The sequence below is a fragment of the Pseudophryne corroboree genome, chromosome 3 (genome assembly GCF_028390025.1).
Source record: "Pseudophryne corroboree isolate aPseCor3 chromosome 3, aPseCor3.hap2, whole genome shotgun sequence".
Taxonomy (NCBI): Eukaryota; Metazoa; Chordata; class Amphibia; order Anura; family Myobatrachidae; genus Pseudophryne; species Pseudophryne corroboree.
In genome coordinates, this window is record NC_086446.1 from 439,687,350 (window position 1) to 439,705,130 (window position 17,781).

General features: G+C 47.6%; 38 non-coding genes across 38 annotated transcripts; 18 read left to right on the top strand and 20 right to left on the bottom strand.

Moving 5' to 3' along the window:
• Positions 1-559: 559 nt before the first annotated feature.
• Positions 560-630, bottom strand: TRNAG-GCC (transfer RNA glycine (anticodon GCC)). The gene has a single exon. It is a non-coding gene; the product is annotated as a tRNA-Gly (tRNA).
• A 107-nt stretch (positions 631-737) lies between these two features.
• TRNAK-CUU (transfer RNA lysine (anticodon CUU)) lies at positions 738-810 on the top strand. The gene has a single exon. It is a non-coding gene; the product is annotated as a tRNA-Lys (tRNA).
• An 860-nt stretch (positions 811-1,670) lies between these two features.
• On the bottom strand, positions 1,671-1,741 carry TRNAG-GCC (transfer RNA glycine (anticodon GCC)). The gene has a single exon. It is a non-coding gene; the product is annotated as a tRNA-Gly (tRNA).
• A 107-nt stretch (positions 1,742-1,848) lies between these two features.
• On the top strand, positions 1,849-1,921 carry TRNAK-CUU (transfer RNA lysine (anticodon CUU)). The gene has a single exon. It is a non-coding gene; the product is annotated as a tRNA-Lys (tRNA).
• Positions 1,922-2,411: 490 nt separating this feature from the next.
• On the bottom strand, positions 2,412-2,482 carry TRNAG-GCC (transfer RNA glycine (anticodon GCC)). Its single transcript has one exon. It is a non-coding gene; the product is annotated as a tRNA-Gly (tRNA).
• A 107-nt stretch (positions 2,483-2,589) lies between these two features.
• On the top strand, positions 2,590-2,662 carry TRNAK-CUU (transfer RNA lysine (anticodon CUU)). The gene has a single exon. It is a non-coding gene; the product is annotated as a tRNA-Lys (tRNA).
• An 861-nt stretch (positions 2,663-3,523) lies between these two features.
• TRNAG-GCC (transfer RNA glycine (anticodon GCC)) lies at positions 3,524-3,594 on the bottom strand. The gene has a single exon. It is a non-coding gene; the product is annotated as a tRNA-Gly (tRNA).
• Positions 3,595-3,712: 118 nt separating this feature from the next.
• TRNAK-CUU (transfer RNA lysine (anticodon CUU)) lies at positions 3,713-3,785 on the top strand. The gene has a single exon. It is a non-coding gene; the product is annotated as a tRNA-Lys (tRNA).
• An 861-nt stretch (positions 3,786-4,646) lies between these two features.
• TRNAG-GCC (transfer RNA glycine (anticodon GCC)) lies at positions 4,647-4,717 on the bottom strand. The gene has a single exon. It is a non-coding gene; the product is annotated as a tRNA-Gly (tRNA).
• A 107-nt stretch (positions 4,718-4,824) lies between these two features.
• TRNAK-CUU (transfer RNA lysine (anticodon CUU)) lies at positions 4,825-4,897 on the top strand. Its single transcript has one exon. It is a non-coding gene; the product is annotated as a tRNA-Lys (tRNA).
• Positions 4,898-5,193: 296 nt separating this feature from the next.
• On the top strand, positions 5,194-5,266 carry TRNAL-CAA (transfer RNA leucine (anticodon CAA)). The gene has a single exon. It is a non-coding gene; the product is annotated as a tRNA-Leu (tRNA).
• Positions 5,267-5,387: 121 nt separating this feature from the next.
• Positions 5,388-5,458, bottom strand: TRNAG-GCC (transfer RNA glycine (anticodon GCC)). The gene has a single exon. It is a non-coding gene; the product is annotated as a tRNA-Gly (tRNA).
• A 107-nt stretch (positions 5,459-5,565) lies between these two features.
• TRNAK-CUU (transfer RNA lysine (anticodon CUU)) lies at positions 5,566-5,638 on the top strand. The gene has a single exon. It is a non-coding gene; the product is annotated as a tRNA-Lys (tRNA).
• An 861-nt stretch (positions 5,639-6,499) lies between these two features.
• On the bottom strand, positions 6,500-6,570 carry TRNAG-GCC (transfer RNA glycine (anticodon GCC)). The gene has a single exon. It is a non-coding gene; the product is annotated as a tRNA-Gly (tRNA).
• Positions 6,571-7,241: 671 nt separating this feature from the next.
• Positions 7,242-7,312, bottom strand: TRNAG-GCC (transfer RNA glycine (anticodon GCC)). The gene has a single exon. It is a non-coding gene; the product is annotated as a tRNA-Gly (tRNA).
• Positions 7,313-7,419: 107 nt separating this feature from the next.
• Positions 7,420-7,492, top strand: TRNAK-CUU (transfer RNA lysine (anticodon CUU)). Its single transcript has one exon. It is a non-coding gene; the product is annotated as a tRNA-Lys (tRNA).
• A 296-nt stretch (positions 7,493-7,788) lies between these two features.
• Positions 7,789-7,861, top strand: TRNAL-CAA (transfer RNA leucine (anticodon CAA)). Its single transcript has one exon. It is a non-coding gene; the product is annotated as a tRNA-Leu (tRNA).
• Positions 7,862-7,982: 121 nt separating this feature from the next.
• Positions 7,983-8,053, bottom strand: TRNAG-GCC (transfer RNA glycine (anticodon GCC)). Its single transcript has one exon. It is a non-coding gene; the product is annotated as a tRNA-Gly (tRNA).
• Positions 8,054-8,160: 107 nt separating this feature from the next.
• Positions 8,161-8,233, top strand: TRNAK-CUU (transfer RNA lysine (anticodon CUU)). The gene has a single exon. It is a non-coding gene; the product is annotated as a tRNA-Lys (tRNA).
• An 861-nt stretch (positions 8,234-9,094) lies between these two features.
• TRNAG-GCC (transfer RNA glycine (anticodon GCC)) lies at positions 9,095-9,165 on the bottom strand. The gene has a single exon. It is a non-coding gene; the product is annotated as a tRNA-Gly (tRNA).
• Positions 9,166-9,836: 671 nt separating this feature from the next.
• TRNAG-GCC (transfer RNA glycine (anticodon GCC)) lies at positions 9,837-9,907 on the bottom strand. Its single transcript has one exon. It is a non-coding gene; the product is annotated as a tRNA-Gly (tRNA).
• A 107-nt stretch (positions 9,908-10,014) lies between these two features.
• Positions 10,015-10,087, top strand: TRNAK-CUU (transfer RNA lysine (anticodon CUU)). Its single transcript has one exon. It is a non-coding gene; the product is annotated as a tRNA-Lys (tRNA).
• Positions 10,088-10,577: 490 nt separating this feature from the next.
• On the bottom strand, positions 10,578-10,648 carry TRNAG-GCC (transfer RNA glycine (anticodon GCC)). The gene has a single exon. It is a non-coding gene; the product is annotated as a tRNA-Gly (tRNA).
• Positions 10,649-10,755: 107 nt separating this feature from the next.
• TRNAK-CUU (transfer RNA lysine (anticodon CUU)) lies at positions 10,756-10,828 on the top strand. The gene has a single exon. It is a non-coding gene; the product is annotated as a tRNA-Lys (tRNA).
• Positions 10,829-11,689: 861 nt separating this feature from the next.
• On the bottom strand, positions 11,690-11,760 carry TRNAG-GCC (transfer RNA glycine (anticodon GCC)). Its single transcript has one exon. It is a non-coding gene; the product is annotated as a tRNA-Gly (tRNA).
• A 654-nt stretch (positions 11,761-12,414) lies between these two features.
• On the bottom strand, positions 12,415-12,485 carry TRNAG-GCC (transfer RNA glycine (anticodon GCC)). Its single transcript has one exon. It is a non-coding gene; the product is annotated as a tRNA-Gly (tRNA).
• Positions 12,486-12,592: 107 nt separating this feature from the next.
• On the top strand, positions 12,593-12,665 carry TRNAK-CUU (transfer RNA lysine (anticodon CUU)). Its single transcript has one exon. It is a non-coding gene; the product is annotated as a tRNA-Lys (tRNA).
• A 119-nt stretch (positions 12,666-12,784) lies between these two features.
• Positions 12,785-12,855, bottom strand: TRNAG-GCC (transfer RNA glycine (anticodon GCC)). Its single transcript has one exon. It is a non-coding gene; the product is annotated as a tRNA-Gly (tRNA).
• Positions 12,856-12,962: 107 nt separating this feature from the next.
• Positions 12,963-13,035, top strand: TRNAK-CUU (transfer RNA lysine (anticodon CUU)). The gene has a single exon. It is a non-coding gene; the product is annotated as a tRNA-Lys (tRNA).
• Positions 13,036-13,896: 861 nt separating this feature from the next.
• On the bottom strand, positions 13,897-13,967 carry TRNAG-GCC (transfer RNA glycine (anticodon GCC)). The gene has a single exon. It is a non-coding gene; the product is annotated as a tRNA-Gly (tRNA).
• Positions 13,968-14,074: 107 nt separating this feature from the next.
• TRNAK-CUU (transfer RNA lysine (anticodon CUU)) lies at positions 14,075-14,147 on the top strand. The gene has a single exon. It is a non-coding gene; the product is annotated as a tRNA-Lys (tRNA).
• Positions 14,148-14,637: 490 nt separating this feature from the next.
• On the bottom strand, positions 14,638-14,708 carry TRNAG-GCC (transfer RNA glycine (anticodon GCC)). The gene has a single exon. It is a non-coding gene; the product is annotated as a tRNA-Gly (tRNA).
• Positions 14,709-14,815: 107 nt separating this feature from the next.
• Positions 14,816-14,888, top strand: TRNAK-CUU (transfer RNA lysine (anticodon CUU)). Its single transcript has one exon. It is a non-coding gene; the product is annotated as a tRNA-Lys (tRNA).
• An 862-nt stretch (positions 14,889-15,750) lies between these two features.
• Positions 15,751-15,821, bottom strand: TRNAG-GCC (transfer RNA glycine (anticodon GCC)). Its single transcript has one exon. It is a non-coding gene; the product is annotated as a tRNA-Gly (tRNA).
• Positions 15,822-16,492: 671 nt separating this feature from the next.
• On the bottom strand, positions 16,493-16,563 carry TRNAG-GCC (transfer RNA glycine (anticodon GCC)). The gene has a single exon. It is a non-coding gene; the product is annotated as a tRNA-Gly (tRNA).
• A 107-nt stretch (positions 16,564-16,670) lies between these two features.
• TRNAK-CUU (transfer RNA lysine (anticodon CUU)) lies at positions 16,671-16,743 on the top strand. The gene has a single exon. It is a non-coding gene; the product is annotated as a tRNA-Lys (tRNA).
• Positions 16,744-17,233: 490 nt separating this feature from the next.
• Positions 17,234-17,304, bottom strand: TRNAG-GCC (transfer RNA glycine (anticodon GCC)). The gene has a single exon. It is a non-coding gene; the product is annotated as a tRNA-Gly (tRNA).
• A 107-nt stretch (positions 17,305-17,411) lies between these two features.
• On the top strand, positions 17,412-17,484 carry TRNAK-CUU (transfer RNA lysine (anticodon CUU)). Its single transcript has one exon. It is a non-coding gene; the product is annotated as a tRNA-Lys (tRNA).
• The last annotated feature ends 297 nt before the right edge of the window (positions 17,485-17,781 follow it).

Below are 17,781 nucleotides of genomic sequence, written 5' to 3' on the forward strand. Positions count from 1 at the left end.
ACTAGCACAGTCGCTAGAGCATAAGACTATTAATCTTAGGGTCATGTATTTGAGCTCCATGTTGGGCAGTTGTTTTTTTCTCTTCCTTTACCATTGTATGTGGAACAGTGTATACTTGCATCACCACAGCGCAAATGGCTGTCCTCACTTTCACAAAATGCACTGCCCTATCAGCAAAAACTCAGGAATGTATTGACCGGGAATTGAACCCGGCCTCCCACGTTGCCGGCTAGATTTCTACCACTGAACCACCAATGATCCACAGATGCTTAATTTTAGACTTACTCATGTACTTTAGTGTACAAAACAAAGCAGGAGAGTCAGGATGCCTTGCCTTGCCATCACCACAACTCCTCGGTTACCAAGCATTGCTAACTCAGTCGGTAAAGCATGAGACTCTTAATCTCAGGGTCGTGGGTTCGAGCCCCACATTGGGCGGATGTTTTTTTTCTTTTCCTGTACCATTGTATGTGGAACACTGTCAACTTGCCCCACCACAGCGCAAATGGCTGTCCTCACTTTCACAAAATGCACTGCCATATCAGCAAAAACTAAGGACTGTATTGGCCGGGAATCGAACCCGGGCCTCCCGCGTGGCAGGCGAGAATTCTACCACTGAACCACCAATGCTCCACAGGTACTTAATTTTACACTTACTCGTGTACTTTAGTGTATGAAACAAAGCAGGAGTGTCAGGATGCCTTGCCTTGCCATCACCTCCATACGTTCTCAACCAAGCCTGGCTAGCTCAGTCGGTAGAGCATGAAACTCTTAATCTCAGGGTCGTGGGTTCGAGCCCCACGTTGGGCGGATGTTTTTTCTTTTCCTGTACCATTGTATGTGGAACACTGTCAACTTGCACCACCACAGCGCAAATGGCTGTCCTCACTTTCACAAAATACACTGCCATATCAGCAAAAACTCAGGACTGCATTGGCCGGGAATCGATTCCGGGCCTCACGAGTGGCAGGCGAGAATTCTACCACTGAACCACCAATGCTCCACAGATGCCTAATTTTACACTTACTCATGTACTTTAGTGTATAAAACAAAGCAGGAGTGTCAGGATGCCTTGCCTTGCCATCACCTCCAAGCCTACGTAACCAAGCCCGACTAGCACAGTCGCTAGAGCATAAGACTATTAATCTTAGGGTCATGTATTTGAGCTCCATGTTGGGCAGTTGTTTTTTTCTCTTCCTTTACCATTGTATGTGGAACAGTGTATACTTGCATCACCACAGCGCAAATGGCTGTCCTCACTTTCACAAAATGCTCTGCCCTATCAGCAAAAACTCAGGAATGTATTGACCGGGAATTGAACCCGGCCTCCCACGTGGCCGGCTAGATTTCTACCACTGAACCACCAATGATCCACAGATGCTTAATTTTAGACTTACTCATGTACTTTAGTGTACAAAACAAAGCAGGAGAGTCAGGATGCCTTGCCTTGCCATCACCACAACTCCTCGGTTACCAAGCATTGCTAACTCAGTCGGTAAAGCATGAGACTCTTAATCTCAGGGTCGTGGGTTCGAGCCCCACATTGGGCGGATGTTTTTTTTCTTTTCTGTACCATTGTATTTGGAACACTGTCAACTTGCACCACCACAGCGCAAATGGCTGTCCTCACTTTCACAAAATGCACTGCCATATCAGCAAAAACTCAGGACTGCATTGGCCGGGAATCGAACCCTGGCCTCCCGCGTGGCAGGCGAGAATTCTACCACTGAACCACCAATGCTCCACAGGTACTTAATTTTACACTTACTCGTGTACTTTAGTGTATGAAACAAAGCAGGAGTGTCAGGATGCCTTGCCTTGCCATCACCTCCATACATTCTCAACCAAGCCTGGCTAGCTCAGTCGGTAGAGCATGAGACTCTTAATCTCAGGGTCGTGGGTTCGAGCCCCACGTTGGGCGGATGTTTTTTCCTTTCCTGTACCATTGTATGTGGAACACTGTATACTTGCACCACCACAGCGCAAATGGTTGTCCTCACTTTCACAAAATGCACTGCCCTATCAGCAAAAACTCAGGAATGTATTGACCTGGAATTGAACCCGGCCTCCCACGTGGCCGGCTAGATTTCTACAACTGAACCACCAATGATCCACAGATGCTTAATTTTAGACTTACTCATGTACTTTAGTGTACAAAACAAAGCAGGAGAGTCAGGATGCCTTTCCTTGCAATCACCACAACTCCTCGGTTACCAAGCATTGCTAACTCAGTCGGTAAAGCATGAGACTCTTAATCTCAGGGTCGTGGGTTCGAGCCCCACATTGGGTGGATGTTTTTTTTCTTTTCCTGTACCATTGTATGTGGAACACTGTCAACTTGCCCCACCACAGCGCAAATGGCTGTCCTCACTTTCACAAAATGCACTGCCATATCAGCAAAAATTCAGGACTGCATTGGCCGGAAATCAAACCCGGGCCTCCCGCGTGGCAGGCGAGAATTCTACCACTGAACCACCAATGCTCCACAAATACTTAATTTTACACTTACTCGTGTACTTTAGTGTATGAAACAAAGCAGGAGTGTCAGGATGCCTTGCCTTGCCATCACCTCCATACATTCTCAACCAAGCCTGGCTAGCTCAGTCGGTAGAGCATGAGACTCTTAATCTCAGGGTCGTGGGTTCGAGCCCCACGTTGGGCGGATGTTTTTTCTTTTCCTGTACCATTGTATGTGGAACACTGTCAACTTGCACCACCACAGCGCAAATGGCTGTCCTCACTTTCACAAAATACACTGCCATATCAGCAAAAACTCAGGACTGCATTGGCCGGGAATCGATTCCGGGCCTCACGAGTGGCAGGCGAGAATTCTACCACTGAACCACCAATGCTCCACAGATGCCTAATTTTACACTTACTCATGTACTTTAGTGTATAAAACAAAGCAGGAGTGTCAGGATGCCTTGCCTTGCCATCACCTCCAAGCCTACGTAACCAAGCCCGACTAGCACAGTCGCTAGAGCATAAGACTATTAATCTTAGGGTCATGTATTTGAGCTCCATGTTGGGCAGTTGTTTTTTTCTCTTCCTTTACCATTGTATGTGGAACAGTGTATACTTGCATCACCACAGCGCAAATGGCTGTCCTCACTTTCACAAAATGCACTGCCCTATCAGCAAAAACTCAGGAATGTATTGACCGGGAATTGAACCCGGCCTCCCACGTGGCCGGCTAGATTTCTACCACTGAACCACCAATGATCCACAGATGCTTAATTTTAGACTTACTCATGTACTTTAGTGTACAAAACAAAGCAGGAGAGTCAGGATGCCTTGCCTTGCCATCACCACAACTCCTCGGTTACCAAGCATTGCTAACTCAGTCGGTAAAGCATGAGACTCTTAATCTCAGGGTCGTGGGTTCGAGCCCCACATTGGGCGGATGTTTTTTTTCTTTTCCTGTACCATTGTATTTGGAACACTGTCAACTTGCACCACCACAGCGCAAATGGCTGTCCTCACTTTCACAAAATGCACTGCCATATCAGCAAAAACTCAGGACTGCATTGGCCGGGAATCGAACCCGGGCCTCCCGCGTGGCAGGCGAGAATTCTACCACTGAACCACCAATGCTCCACAGGTACTTAATTTTACACTTACTCGTGTACTTTAGTGTATGAAACAAAGCAGGAGTGTCAGGATGCCTTGCCTTGCCTTGCCATCACCATCACCTCCATACATTTGCAACCAAGCCTGGCTAGCTCAGTCGGTAGAGCATGAGACTCTTAATCTCAGGGTCGTGGGTTCGAGCCCCACATTGGGCGGATGTTTTTTCTTTTCCTGTACCATTGTATGTGGAACACTGTATACTTGCACCACCACAGCGCAAATGGCTGTCCTCACTTTCACAAAATACACTGCCATATCAGCAAAAACTCAGGACTGCATTGGCCGGGAATCGATTCCGGGCCTCACGCGTGGCAGGCGAGAATTCTACCACTGAACCACCAATGCTCCACAGATGCCTAATTTTACACTTACTCATGTACTTTAGTGTATAAAACAAAGCAGGAGTGTCAGGATGCCTTGCCTTGCCATCACCTCCAAGCCTACGTAACCAAGCCCGACTACCACAGTTGCTAGAGCATAAGACTATTAATCTTAGGGTCATGTATTTGAGCTCCATGTTGGGCAGTTGTTTTTTTCTCTTCCTGTACCATTGTATGTGGAACAGTGTATACTTGCATCACCACAGCGCAAATGGCTGTCCTCACTTTCACAAAATGCACTGCCCTATCAGCAAAAACTCAGGAATGTATTGACCGGGAATTGAACCCGGCCTCCCACGTGGCCGGCTAGATTTCTACCACTGAACCACCAATGATCCACAGATGCTTAATTTTAGACTTACTCATGTACTTTAGTGTACAAAACAAAGCAAGAGAGTCAGGATGCCTTGCCTTGCCATCACCACAACTCCTCGGTTACCAAGCATTGCTAACTCAGTCGGTAAAGCATGAGACTCTTAATCTCAGGGTCGTGGGTTCGAGCCCCACATTGGGTGGATGTTTTTTTTCTTTTCCTGTACTATTGTATTTGGAACACTGTCAACTTGCCCCACCACAGCGCAAATGGCTGTCCTCACTTTCACAAAATGCACTGCCATATCAGCAAAAACTCAGGACTGCATTGGCCGGGAATCGAACCCAGGCCTCCCACGTGGCAGGCGAGAATTCTACCACTGAACCACCAATGCTCCACAGATACTTAATTTTACACTTACTCGTGTACTTTAGTGTATGAAATAAAGCAGGAGTGTCAGGATGCCTTGCCTTGCCATCACCTCCATACATTCTCAACCAAGCCTGGCTAGCTCAGTCGGTAGAGCATGAGACTCTTAATTTCAGGGTCGTGGGTTCGAGCCCCACGTTGGGCGGATGTTTTTTCTTTTTCTGTACCATTGTATGTGGAACACTGTATACTTGCACCACCACAGCGCAAATGGCTGTCCTCACTTTCACAAAATGCACTGCCCTATCAGCAAAAACTCAGGAATGTATTGACCGGGAATTGAACCCGGCCTCCCACGTGGCCGGCTAGATTTCTACCACTGAACCACCAATGATCCACAGATGCTTAATTTTAGACTTACTCATGTACTTTAGTGTACAAAACAAAGCAGGAGAGTCAGGATGCCTTGCCTTGCCATCACCACAACTCCTCGGTTACCAAGCATTGCTAACTCAGTCGGTAAAGCATGAGACTCAAAATCTCAGGGTCGTGGGTTCGAGCCCCACATTGGGCGGATGTTTTTTTTCTTTTCCTGTACCATTGTATGTGGAACACTGTCAACTTGCACCACCACAGCGCAAATGGCTGTCCTCACTTTCACAAAATGCACTGCCATATCAGCAAAAATTCAGGACTGCATTGGCCGGAAATCGAACCCGGGCCTCCCGCGTGGCAGGCGAGAATTCTACCACTGAACCACCAATGCTCCACAGATACTTAACTTTACACTTACTCGTGTACTTTAGTGTATGAAATAAAGCAGGAGTGTCAGGATGCCTTGCCTTGCCATCACCTTTATACATTCTCAACCAAGCCTGGCTAGCTCAGTCGGTAGAGCATGAGACTCTTAATCTCAGGGTCGTGGGTTCGAGCCCCACGTTGGGTGGATGTTTTTTCTTTTCCTGTACCATTGTATGTGGAACACTGTCAACTTGCACCACCACAGCGCAAATGGCTGTCCTCACTTTCACAAAATACACTGCCATATCAGCTAAAACTCAGGACTGCATTGGCCGGGAATCGATTCCGGGCCTCACGAGTGGCAGGCGAGAATTCTACCACTGAACCACCAATGCTCCACAGATGCCTAATTTTACACTTACTCATGTACTTTAGTGTATAAAACAAAGCAGGAGTGTCAGGATGCCTTGCCTTGCCATCACCTCCAAGCCTACGTAACCAAGCCCGACTAGCACAGTCGCTAGAGCATAAGACTATTAACCTTAGGGTCATGTATTTGAGCTCCATGTTGGGCAGTTGTTTTTTCTCTTCCTTTACCATTGTATGTGGAACAGTGTATACTTGCATCACCACAGCGCAAATGGCTGTCCTCACTTTCACAAAATGCACTGCCCTATCAGCAAAAACTCAGGAATGTATTGACCGGGAATTGAACCTGGCCTCCCACGTGGCCGGCTAGATTTCTACCACTGAACCACCAATGATCCACAGATGCTTAATTTTAGACTTACTCATGTACTTTAGTGTACAAAACAAAGCAGGAGAGTCAGGATGCCTTGCCTTGCCATCACCACAACTCCTCGGTTACCAAGCATTGCTAACTCAGTCGGTAAAGCATGAGACTCTTAATCTCAGGGTCGTGGGTTCGAGCCCCACATTGGGCGGATGCTTTTTTTAATTTTCCTGTACCATTGTATGTGGAACACTGTCAACTTGCCCCACCACAGCGCAAATGGCTGTCCTCACTTTCACAAAATGCACTGCCATATCAGCAAAGACTCAGCACTGCATTGGCCGGGAATCGAACCCGGGCCTCCCGCGTGGCAGGCGAGAATTCTACCACTGAACCACCAATGCTCCACGGATACTTAATTTTACACTTACTCGTGTACTTTAGTGTATGAAATAAAGCAGGAGTGTCAGGATGCCTTGCCTTGCCATCACCTCCATACATTCTCAACCAAGCCTGGCTATCTCAGTCGGTAGAGCATGAGACTCTTAATCTCAGGGTCGTGGGTTCGAGCCACACGTTGGGCGGATGTTTTTTCTTTTCCTGTACCATTGTATGTGGAACACTGTATACTTGCACCACCACAGCGCAAATGGCTGTCCTCACTTTCACAAAATGCACTGCCCTATCAGCAAAAACTCAGGAATGTATTGACCGGGAATTGAACCCGGCCTCCCACGTGGCCGGCTAGATTTCTACCACTGAACCACCAATGATCCACAGATGCTTAATTTTAGACTTACTCATGTACTTTAGTGTACAAAACAAAGCAGGAGAGTCAGGATGCCTTGCCTTGCCATCACCACAACTCCTCGGTTACCAAGCATTGCTAACTCAGTCGGTAAAGCATGAGACTCTTAATCTCAGGGTCGTGGGTTCGAGCCCCACATTGGGCGGATGCTTTTTTTTCTTTTCCTGTACCATTGTATGTGGAACACTGTCAACTTGCCCCACCACAGCGCAAATGGCTGTCCTCACTTTCACAAAATGCACTGCCATATCAGCAAAGACTCAGCACTGCATTGGCCAGGAATCAAACCCGGGCCTCCCGCGTGGCAGGCAAGAATTCTACCACTGAACCACCAATGCTCCACGGATACTTAATTTTACACTTACTCGTGTACTTTAGTGTATGAAATTAAGCAGGAGTGTCAGGATGCCTTGCCTTGCCATCACCTCCATACATTCTCAACCAAGCCTGGCTAGCTCAGTCGGTAGAGCATGAGACTCTTAATTTCAGGGTCGTGGGTTCGAGCCCCACGTTGGGCGGATGTTTTTTCTTTTTCTGTACCATTGTATGTGGAACACTGTATACTTGCACCACCACAGCGCAAATGGCTGTCCTCACTTTCACAAAATGCACTGCCCTATCAGCAAAAACTCAGGAATGTATTGACCGGGAATTGAACCCGGCCTCCCACGTGGCCGGCTAGATTTCTACCACTGAACCACCAATGATCCACAGATGCTTAATTTTAGACTTACTCATGTACTTTAGTGTACAAAACAAAGCAGGAGAGTCAGGATGCCTTGCCTTGCCATCACCACAACTCCTCGGTTACCAAGCATTGCTAACTCAGTCGGTAAAGCATGAGACTCAAAATCTCAGGGTCGTGGGTTCGAGCCCCACATTGGGCGGATGTTTTTTTTCTTTTCCTGTACCATTGTATGTGGAACACTGTCAACTTGCACCACCACAGCGCAAATGGCTGTCCTCACTTTCACAAAATGCACTGCCATATCAGCAAAAATTCAGGACTGCATTGGCCGGAAATCGAACCCGGGCCTCCCGCGTGGCAGGCGAGAATTCTACCACTGAACCACCAATGCTCCACAGATACTTAACTTTACACTTACTCGTGTACTTTAGTGTATGAAATAAAGCAGGAGTGTCAGGATGCCTTGCCTTGCCATCACCTTTATACATTCTCAACCAAGCCTGGCTAGCTCAGTCGGTAGAGCATGAGACTCTTAATCTCAGGGTCGTGGGTTCGAGCCCCACGTTGGGTGGATGTTTTTTCTTTTCCTGTACCATTGTATGTGGAACACTGTCAACTTGCACCACCACAGCGCAAATGGCTGTCCTCACTTTCACAAAATACACTGCCATATCAGCTAAAACTCAGGACTGCATTGGCCGGGAATCGATTCCGGGCCTCACGAGTGGCAGGCGAGAATTCTACCACTGAACCACCAATGCTCCACAGATGCCTAATTTTACACTTACTCATGTACTTTAGTGTATAAAACAAAGCAGGAGTGTCAGGATGCCTTGCCTTGCCATCACCTCCAAGCCTACGTAACCAAGCCCGACTAGCACAGTCGCTAGAGCATAAGACTATTAACCTTAGGGTCATGTATTTGAGCTCCATGTTGGGCAGTTGTTTTTTCTCTTCCTTTACCATTGTATGTGGAACAGTGTATACTTGCATCACCACAGCGCAAATGGCTGTCCTCACTTTCACAAAATGCACTGCCCTATCAGCAAAAACTCAGGAATGTATTGACCGGGAATTGAACCTGGCCTCCCACGTGGCCGGCTAGATTTCTACCACTGAACCACCAATGATCCACAGATGCTTAATTTTAGACTTACTCATGTACTTTAGTGTACAAAACAAAGCAGGAGAGTCAGGATGCCTTGCCTTGCCATCACCACAACTCCTCGGTTACCAAGCATTGCTAACTCAGTCGGTAAAGCATGAGACTCTTAATCTCAGGGTCGTGGGTTCGAGCCCCACATTGGGCGGATGCTTTTTTTAATTTTCCTGTACCATTGTATGTGGAACACTGTCAACTTGCCCCACCACAGCGCAAATGGCTGTCCTCACTTTCACAAAATGCACTGCCATATCAGCAAAGACTCAGCACTGCATTGGCCGGGAATCGAACCCGGGCCTCCCGCGTGGCAGGCGAGAATTCTACCACTGAACCACCAATGCTCCACGGATACTTAATTTTACACTTACTCGTGTACTTTAGTGTATGAAATAAAGCAGGAGTGTCAGGATGCCTTGCCTTGCCATCACCTCCATACATTCTCAACCAAGCCTGGCTATCTCAGTCGGTAGAGCATGAGACTCTTAATCTCAGGGTCGTGGGTTCGAGCCACACGTTGGGCGGATGTTTTTTCTTTTCCTGTACCATTGTATGTGGAACACTGTATACTTGCACCACCACAGCGCAAATGGCTGTCCTCACTTTCACAAAATGCACTGCCCTATCAGCAAAAACTCAGGAATGTATTGACCGGGAATTGAACCCGGCCTCCCACGTGGCCGGCTAGATTTCTACCACTGAACCACCAATGATCCACAGATGCTTAATTTTAGACTTACTCATGTACTTTAGTGTACAAAACAAAGCAGGAGAGTCAGGATGCCTTGCCTTGCCATCACCACAACTCCTCGGTTACCAAGCATTGCTAACTCAGTCGGTAAAGCATGAGACTCTTAATCTCAGGGTCGTGGGTTCGAGCCCCACATTGGGCGGATGCTTTTTTTTCTTTTCCTGTACCATTGTATGTGGAACACTGTCAACTTGCCCCACCACAGCGCAAATGGCTGTCCTCACTTTCACAAAATGCACTGCCATATCAGCAAAGACTCAGCACTGCATTGGCCAGGAATCAAACCCGGGCCTCCCGCGTGGCAGGCAAGAATTCTACCACTGAACCACCAATGCTCCACGGATACTTAATTTTACACTTACTCGTGTACTTTAGTGTATGAAATTAAGCAGGAGTGTCAGGATGCCTTGCCTTGCCATCACCTCCATACATTCTCAACCAAGCCTGGCTAGCTCAGTCGGTAGAGCATGAGACTCTTAATCTCAGGGTCGTGGGTTCGAGCCACACGTTGGGCGGATGTTTTTTCTTTTCCTGTACCATTGTATGTGGAACACTGTATACTTGCACCACCACAGCGCAAATGGCTGTCCTCACTTTCACAAAATGCACTGCCCTATCAGCAAAAACTCAGGAATGTATTGACCGGGAATTGAACCCGGCCTCCCACGTGGCCGGCTAGATTTCTACAACTGAACCACCAATGATCCACAGTTGCTTAATTTTAGACTTACTCATGTACTTTAGTGTACAAAACAAAGCAGGAGAGTCAGGATGCCTTTCCTTGCCATCACCACAACTCCTCGGTTACCAAGCATTGCTAACTCAGTCGGTAAAGCATGAGACTCTTAATCTCAGGGTCGTGGGTTCGAGCCCCACATTGGGTGGATGTTTTTTTTCTTTTCCTGTACCATTGTATGTGGAACACTGTCAACTTGCCCCACCACAGCGCAAATGGCTGTCCTCACTTTCACAAAATGCACTGCCATATCAGCAAAAATTCAGGACTGCATTGGCCGGAAATCGAACCCAGGCCCCCCGCGTGGCAGGCGAGAATTCTACCACTGAACCACCAATGCTCCACAAATACTTAATTTTACACTTACTCGTGTACTTTAGTGTATGAAACAAAGCAGGAGTGTCAGGATGCCTTGCCTTGCCATCACCTCCATACATTCTCAACCAAGCCTGGCTAGCTCAGTCGGTAGAGCATGAGACTCTTAATCTCAGGGTCGTGGGTTCGAGCCCCACGTTGGGCGGATGTTTTTTCTTTTCCTGTACCATTGTATGTGGAACACTGTCAACTTGCACCACCACAGCGCAAATGGCTGTCCTCACTTTCACAAAATACACTGCCATATCAGCAAAAACTCAGGACTGCATTGGCCGGGAATCGATTCCGGGCCTCACGAGTGGCAGGCGAGAATTCTACCACTGAACCACCAATGCTCCACAGATGCCTAATTTTACACTTACTCATGTACTTTAGTGTATAAAACAAAGCAGGGGTGTCAGGATGCCTTGCCTTGCCATCACCTCCAAGCCTACGTAACCAAGCCCGACTAGCACAGTCGCTAGAGCATAAGACTATTAATCTTAGGGTCATGTATTTGAGCTCCATGTTGGGCAGTTGTTTTTTTCTCTTCCTTTACCATTGTATGTGGAACAGTGTATACTTGCATCACCACAGCGCAAATGGCTGTCCTCACTTTCACAAAATGCACTGCCCTATCAGCAAAAACTCAGGAATGTATTGACCGGGAATTGAACCCGGCCTCCCACGTGGCCGGCTAGATTTCTACCACTGAACCACCAATGATCCACAGATGCTTAATTTTAGACTTACTCATGTACTTTAGTGTACAAAACAAAGCAGGAGAGTCAGGATGCCTTGCCTTGCCATCACCACAACTCCTCGGTTACCAAGCATTGCTAACTCAGTCGGTAAAGCATGAGACTCTTAATCTCAGGGTCGTGGGTTCGAGCCCCACATTGGGGGGATGTTTTTTTTCTTTTCCTGTACCATTGTATTTGGAACACTGTCAACTTGCACCACCACAGCGCAAATGGCTGTCCTCACTTTCACAAAATGCACTGCCATATCAGCAAAAACTCAGGACTGCATTGGCCGGGAATCGAACCCGGGCCTCCCACGTGGCAGGCGAGAATTCTACCACTGAGCCACCAATGCTCCACAGGTACTTAATTTTACACTTACTCGTGTACTTTAGTGTATGAAATAAAGCAGGAGTGTCAGGATGCCTTGCCATCACCTCAAGCCTACGTAACCAAGCCCGACTAGCACAGTCGCTAGAGCATAAGACTATTAATCTTAGGGTCATGTATTTGAGCTCCATGTTGGGCAGTTGTTTTTTTCTCTTCCTTTACCATTGTATGTGGAACAGTGTACACTTGCATCACCACAGCGCAAATGGCTGTCCTCACTTTCACAAAATGCACTGCCCTATCAGCAAAAACTCAGGAATGTATTGACCGGGAATTGAACCCGGCCTCCCACGTGGCCGGCTAGATTTCTACCACTGAACCACCAATGATCCACAGATGCTTAATTTTAGACTTACTCATGTACTTTAGTGTACAAAACAAAGCAGGAGAGTCAGGATGCCTTGCCTTGCCATCACCACAACTCCTCGGTTACCAAGCATTGCTAACTCAGTCGGTAAAGCATGAGACTCTTAATCTCAGGGTCGTGGGTTCGAGCCCCACATTGGGTGGATGTTTTTTTTCTTTTCCTGTACCATTGTATGTGGAACACTGTCAACTTGCCCCACCACAGCGCAAATGGCTGTCCTCACTTTCACAAAATGCACTGCCATATCAGCACTGCATTGGCCGGAAATCGAACCCGGGCCTCCCGCGTGGCAGGCGAGAATTCTACCACTGAACCACCAATGCTCCACAAATACTTAATTTTACACTTACTCGTGTACTTTAGTGTATGAAACAAACCAGGAGTGTCAGGATGCCTTGCCTTGCCATCACCTCCATACATTCTCAACCAAGCCTGGCTAGCTCAGTCGGTAGAGCATGAGACTCTTAATCTCAGGGTCATGGGTTTGAGCCCCACGTTGGGCGGATGTTTTTTCTTTTCCTGTACCATTGTATGTGGAACACTGTCAACTTGCCCCACCACAGCGCAAATGGCTGTCCTCACTTTCACAAAATGCACTGCCATATCAGCAAAAACTCAGGACTGCATTGGCCGGGAATCGAACCCGGGCCTCCCGCGTGGCAGGCGAGAATTCTACCACTGAACCACCAATGCTCCACAGGTACTTAATTTTACACTTACTCGTGTACTTTAGTGTATGAAACAAAGCAGGAGTGTCAGGATGCCTTGCCTTGCCATCACCTCCATACATTCTCAACCAAGCCTGGCTAGCTCAGTCGGTAGAGCATGAGACTCTTAATCTCATGGTCGTGGGTTCGAGCCCCACGTTGGGCGGATGTTTTTTCTTTTCCTGTACCATTGTATGTGGAACACTGTCAACTTGCACCACCACAGCGCAAATGGCTGTCCTCACTTTCACAAAATACACTGCCATATCAGCAAAAACTCAGGACTGCATTGGCCGGGAATCGATTCCGGGCCTCACGAGTGGCAGGCGAGAATTCTACCACTGAACCACCAATGCTCCACAGATGCCTAATTTTACACTTACTCATGTACTTTAGTGTATAAAACAAAGCAGGAGTGTCAGGATGCCTTGCCTTGCCATCACCTCCAAGCCTACGTAACCAAGCCCGACTAGCACAGTCGCTAGAGCATAAGACTATTAATCTTAGGGTCATGTATTTGAGCTCCATGTTGGGCAGTTGTTTTTTTCTCTTCCTTTACCATTGTATGTGGAACAGTGTATACTTGCATCACCACAGCGCAAATGGCTGTCCTCACTTTCACAAAATGCACTGCCCTATCAGCAAAAACTCAGGAATGTATTGACCGGGAATTGAACCCGGCATCCCACGTGGCCGGCTAGATTTCTACCACTGAACCACCAATGATCCACAGATGCTTAATTTTAGACTTACTCATGTACTTTAGTGTACAAAACAAAGCAGGAGAGTCAGGATGCCTTGCCTTGCCATCACCACAACTCCTCGGTTACCAAGCATTGCTAACTCAGTCGGTAAAGCATGAGACTCTTAATCTCAGGGTCGTGGGTTCGAGCCCCACATTGGGCGGATGTTTTTTTTTCTTTTCTGTACCATTGTATTTGGAACACTGTCAACTTGCACCACCACAGCGCAAATGGCTGTCCTCACTTTCACAAAATGCACTGCCATATCAGCAAAAACTCAGAACTGCATTGGCCGGGAATCGAACCCGGGCCTCCCGCGTGGCAGGCGAGAATTCTACCACTGAACCACCAATGCTCCACAGGTACTTAATTTTACACTTACTCGTGTACTTTAGTGTATGAAACAAAGCAGGAGTGTCAGGATGCCTTGCCTTGCCATCACCTCCATACATTCTCAACCAAGCCTGGCTAGCTCAGTCGGTAGAGCATGAGACTCTTAATCTCAGGGTCGTGGGTTCGAGCCCCACGTTGGGCGGATGCTTTTTCCTTTCCTGTACCATTGTATGTGGAACACTGTATACTTGCACCACCACAGCGCAAATGGTTGTCCTCACTTTCACAAAATGCACTGCCCTATCAGCAAAAACTCAGGAATGTATTGACCTGGAATTGAACCCGGCCTCCCACGTGGCCGGCTAGATTTCTACAACTGAACCACCAATGATCCACAGATGCTTAATTTTAGACTTACTCATGTACTTTAGTGTACAAAACAAAGCAGGAGAGTCAGGATGCCTTTCCTTGCCATCACCACAACTCCTCGGTTACCAAGCATTGCTAACTCAGTCGGTAAAGCATGAGACTCTTAATCTCAGGGTCGTGGGTTCGAGCCCCACATTGGGTGGATGTTTTTTTTCTTTTCCTGTACCATTGTATGTGGAACACTGTCAACTTGCCCCACCACAGCGCAAATGGCTGTCCTCACTTTCACAAAATGCACTGCCATATCAGCAAAAATTCAGGACTGCATTGGCCGGAAATCGAACCCGGGCCTCCCGCGTGGCAGGCGAGAATTCTACCACTGAACCACCAATGCTCCACAAATACTTAATTTTACACTTACTCGTGTACTTTAGTGTATGAAACAAAGCAGGAGTGTCAGGATGCCTTGCCTTGCCATCACCTCCATACATTCTCAACCAAGCCTGGCTAGCTCAGTCGGTAGAGCATGAGACTCTTAATCTCAGGGTCGTGGGTTCGAGCCCCACGTTGGGCGGATGTTTTTTCTTTTCCTGTACCATTGTATGTGGAACACTGTCAACTTGCACCACCACAGCGCAAATGGCTGTCCTCACTTTCACAAAATACACTGCCATATCAGCAAAAACTCAGGACTGCATTGGCCGGGAATCGATTCCGGGCCTCACGAGTGGCAGGCGAGAATTCTACCACTGAACCACCAATGCTCCACAGATGCCTAATTTTACACTTACTCATGTACTTTAGTGTATAAAACAAAGCAGGAGTGTCAGGATGCCTTGCCTTGCCATCACCTCCAAGCCTACGTAACCAAGCCCGACTAGCACAGTCGCTAGAGCATAAGACTATTAATCTTAGGGTCATGTATTTGAGCTCCATGTTGGGCAGTTGTTTTTTTCTCTTCCTTTACCATTGTATGTGGAACAGTGTATACTTGCATCACCACAGCGCAAATGGCTGTCCTCACTTTCACAAAATGCACTGCCCTATCAGCAAAAACTCAGGAATGTATTGACCGGGAATTGAACCCGGCCTCCCACGTGGCCGGCTAGATTTCTACCACTGAACCACCAATGATCCACAGATGCTTAATTTTAGACTTACTCATGTACTTTAGTGTACAAAACAAAGCAGGAGAGTCAGGATGCCTTGCCTTGCCATCACCACAACTCCTCGGTTACCAAGCATTGCTAACTCAGTCGGTAAAGCATGAGACTCTTAATCTCAGGGTCGTGGGTTCGAGCCCCACATTGGGCGGATGCTTTTTTTAATTTTCCTGTACCATTGTATGTGGAACACTGTCAACTTGCCCCACCACAGCGCAAATGGCTGTCCTCACTTTCACAAAATGCACTGCCATATCAGCAAAGACTCAGCACTGCATTGGCCGGGAATCGAACCCGGGCCTCCCGCGTGGCAGGCGAGAATTCTACCACTGAACCACCAATGCTCCACGGATACTTAATTTTACACTTACTCGTGTACTTTAGTGTATGAAATAAAGCAGGAGTGTCAGGATGCCTTGCCTTGCCATCACCTCCATACATTCTCAACCAAGCCTGGCTATCTCAGTCGGTAGAGCATGAGACTCTTAATCTCAGGGTCGTGGGTTCGAGCCACACGTTGGGCGGATGTTTTTTCTTTTCCTGTACCATTGTATGTGGAACACTGTATACTTGCACCACCACAGCGCAAATGGCTGTCCTCACTTTCACAAAATGCACTGCCCTATCAGCAAAAACTCAGGAATGTATTGACCGGGAATTGAACCCGGCCTCCCACGTGGCCGGCTAGATTTCTACCACTGAACCACCAATGATCCACAGATGCTTAATTTTAGACTTACTCATGTACTTTAGTGTACAAAACAAAGCAGGAGAGTCAGGATGCCTTGCCTTGCCATCACCACAACTCCTCGGTTACCAAGCATTGCTAACTCAGTCGGTAAAGCATGAGACTCTTAATCTCAGGGTCGTGGGTTCGAGCCCCACATTGGGCGGATGCTTTTTTTTCTTTTCCTGTACCATTGTATGTGGAACACTGTCAACTTGCCCCACCACAGCGCAAATGGCTGTCCTCACTTTCACAAAATGCACTGCCATATCAGCAAAGACTCAGCACTGCATTGGCCAGGAATCAAACCCGGGCCTCCCGCGTGGCAGGCAAGAATTCTACCACTGAACCACCAATGCTCCACGGATACTTAATTTTACACTTACTCGTGTACTTTAGTGTATGAAATAAAGCAGGAGTGTCAGGATGCCTTGCCTTGCCATCACCTCCATACATTCTCAACCAAGCCTGGCTAGCTCAGTCGGTAGAGCATGAGACTCTTAATCTCAGGGTCGTGGGTTCGAGCCACACGTTGGGCGGATGTTTTTTCTTTTCCTGTACCATTGTATGTGGAACACTGTATACTTGCACCACCACAGCGCAAATGGCTGTCCTCACTTTCACAAAATGCACTGCCCTATCAGCAAAAACTCAGGAATGTATTGACCGGGAATTGAACCCGGCCTCCCACGTGGCCTGCTAGATTTCTACAACTGAACCACCAATGATCCACAGTTGCTTAATTTTAGACTTACTCATGTACTTTAGTGTACAAAACAAAGCAGGAGAGTCAGGATGCCTTTCCTTGCCATCACCACAACTCCTCGGTTACCAAGCATTGCTAACTCAGTCGGTAAAGCATGAGACTCTTAATCTCAGGGTCGTGGGTTCGAGCCCCACATTGGGTGGATGTTTTTTTTCTTTTCCTGTACCATTGCATGTGGAACACTGTCAACTTGCCCCACCACAGCGCAAATGGCTGTCCTCACTTTCACAAAATGCACTGCCATATCAGCAAAAATTCAGGACTGCATTGGCCGGAAATCGAACCCGGGCCCCCCGCGTGGCAGGCGAGGATTCTACCACTGAACCACCAATGCTCCACAAATACTTAATTTTACACTTACTCGTGTACTTTAGTGTATGAAACAAAGCAGGAGTGTCAGGATGCCTTGCCTTGCCATCACCTCCATACATTCTCAACCAAGCCTGGCTAGCTCAGTCGGTAGAGCATGAGACTCTTAATCTCAGGGTCGTGGGTTCGAGCCCCACGTTGGGCGGATGTTTTTTCTTTTCCTGTACCATTGTATGTGGAACACTGTCAACTTGCACCACCACAGCGCAAATGGCTGTCCTCACTTTCACAAAATACACTGCCATATCAGCAAAAACTCAGGACTGCATTTGCCGGGAATCGATTCCGGGCCTCACGAGTGGCAGGCGAGAATTCTACCACTGAACCACCAATGCTCCACAGATGCCTAATTTTACACTTACTCATGTACTTTAGTGTATAAAACAAAGCAGGGGTGTCAGGATGCCTTGCCTTGCCATCACCTCCAAACCTACGTAACCAA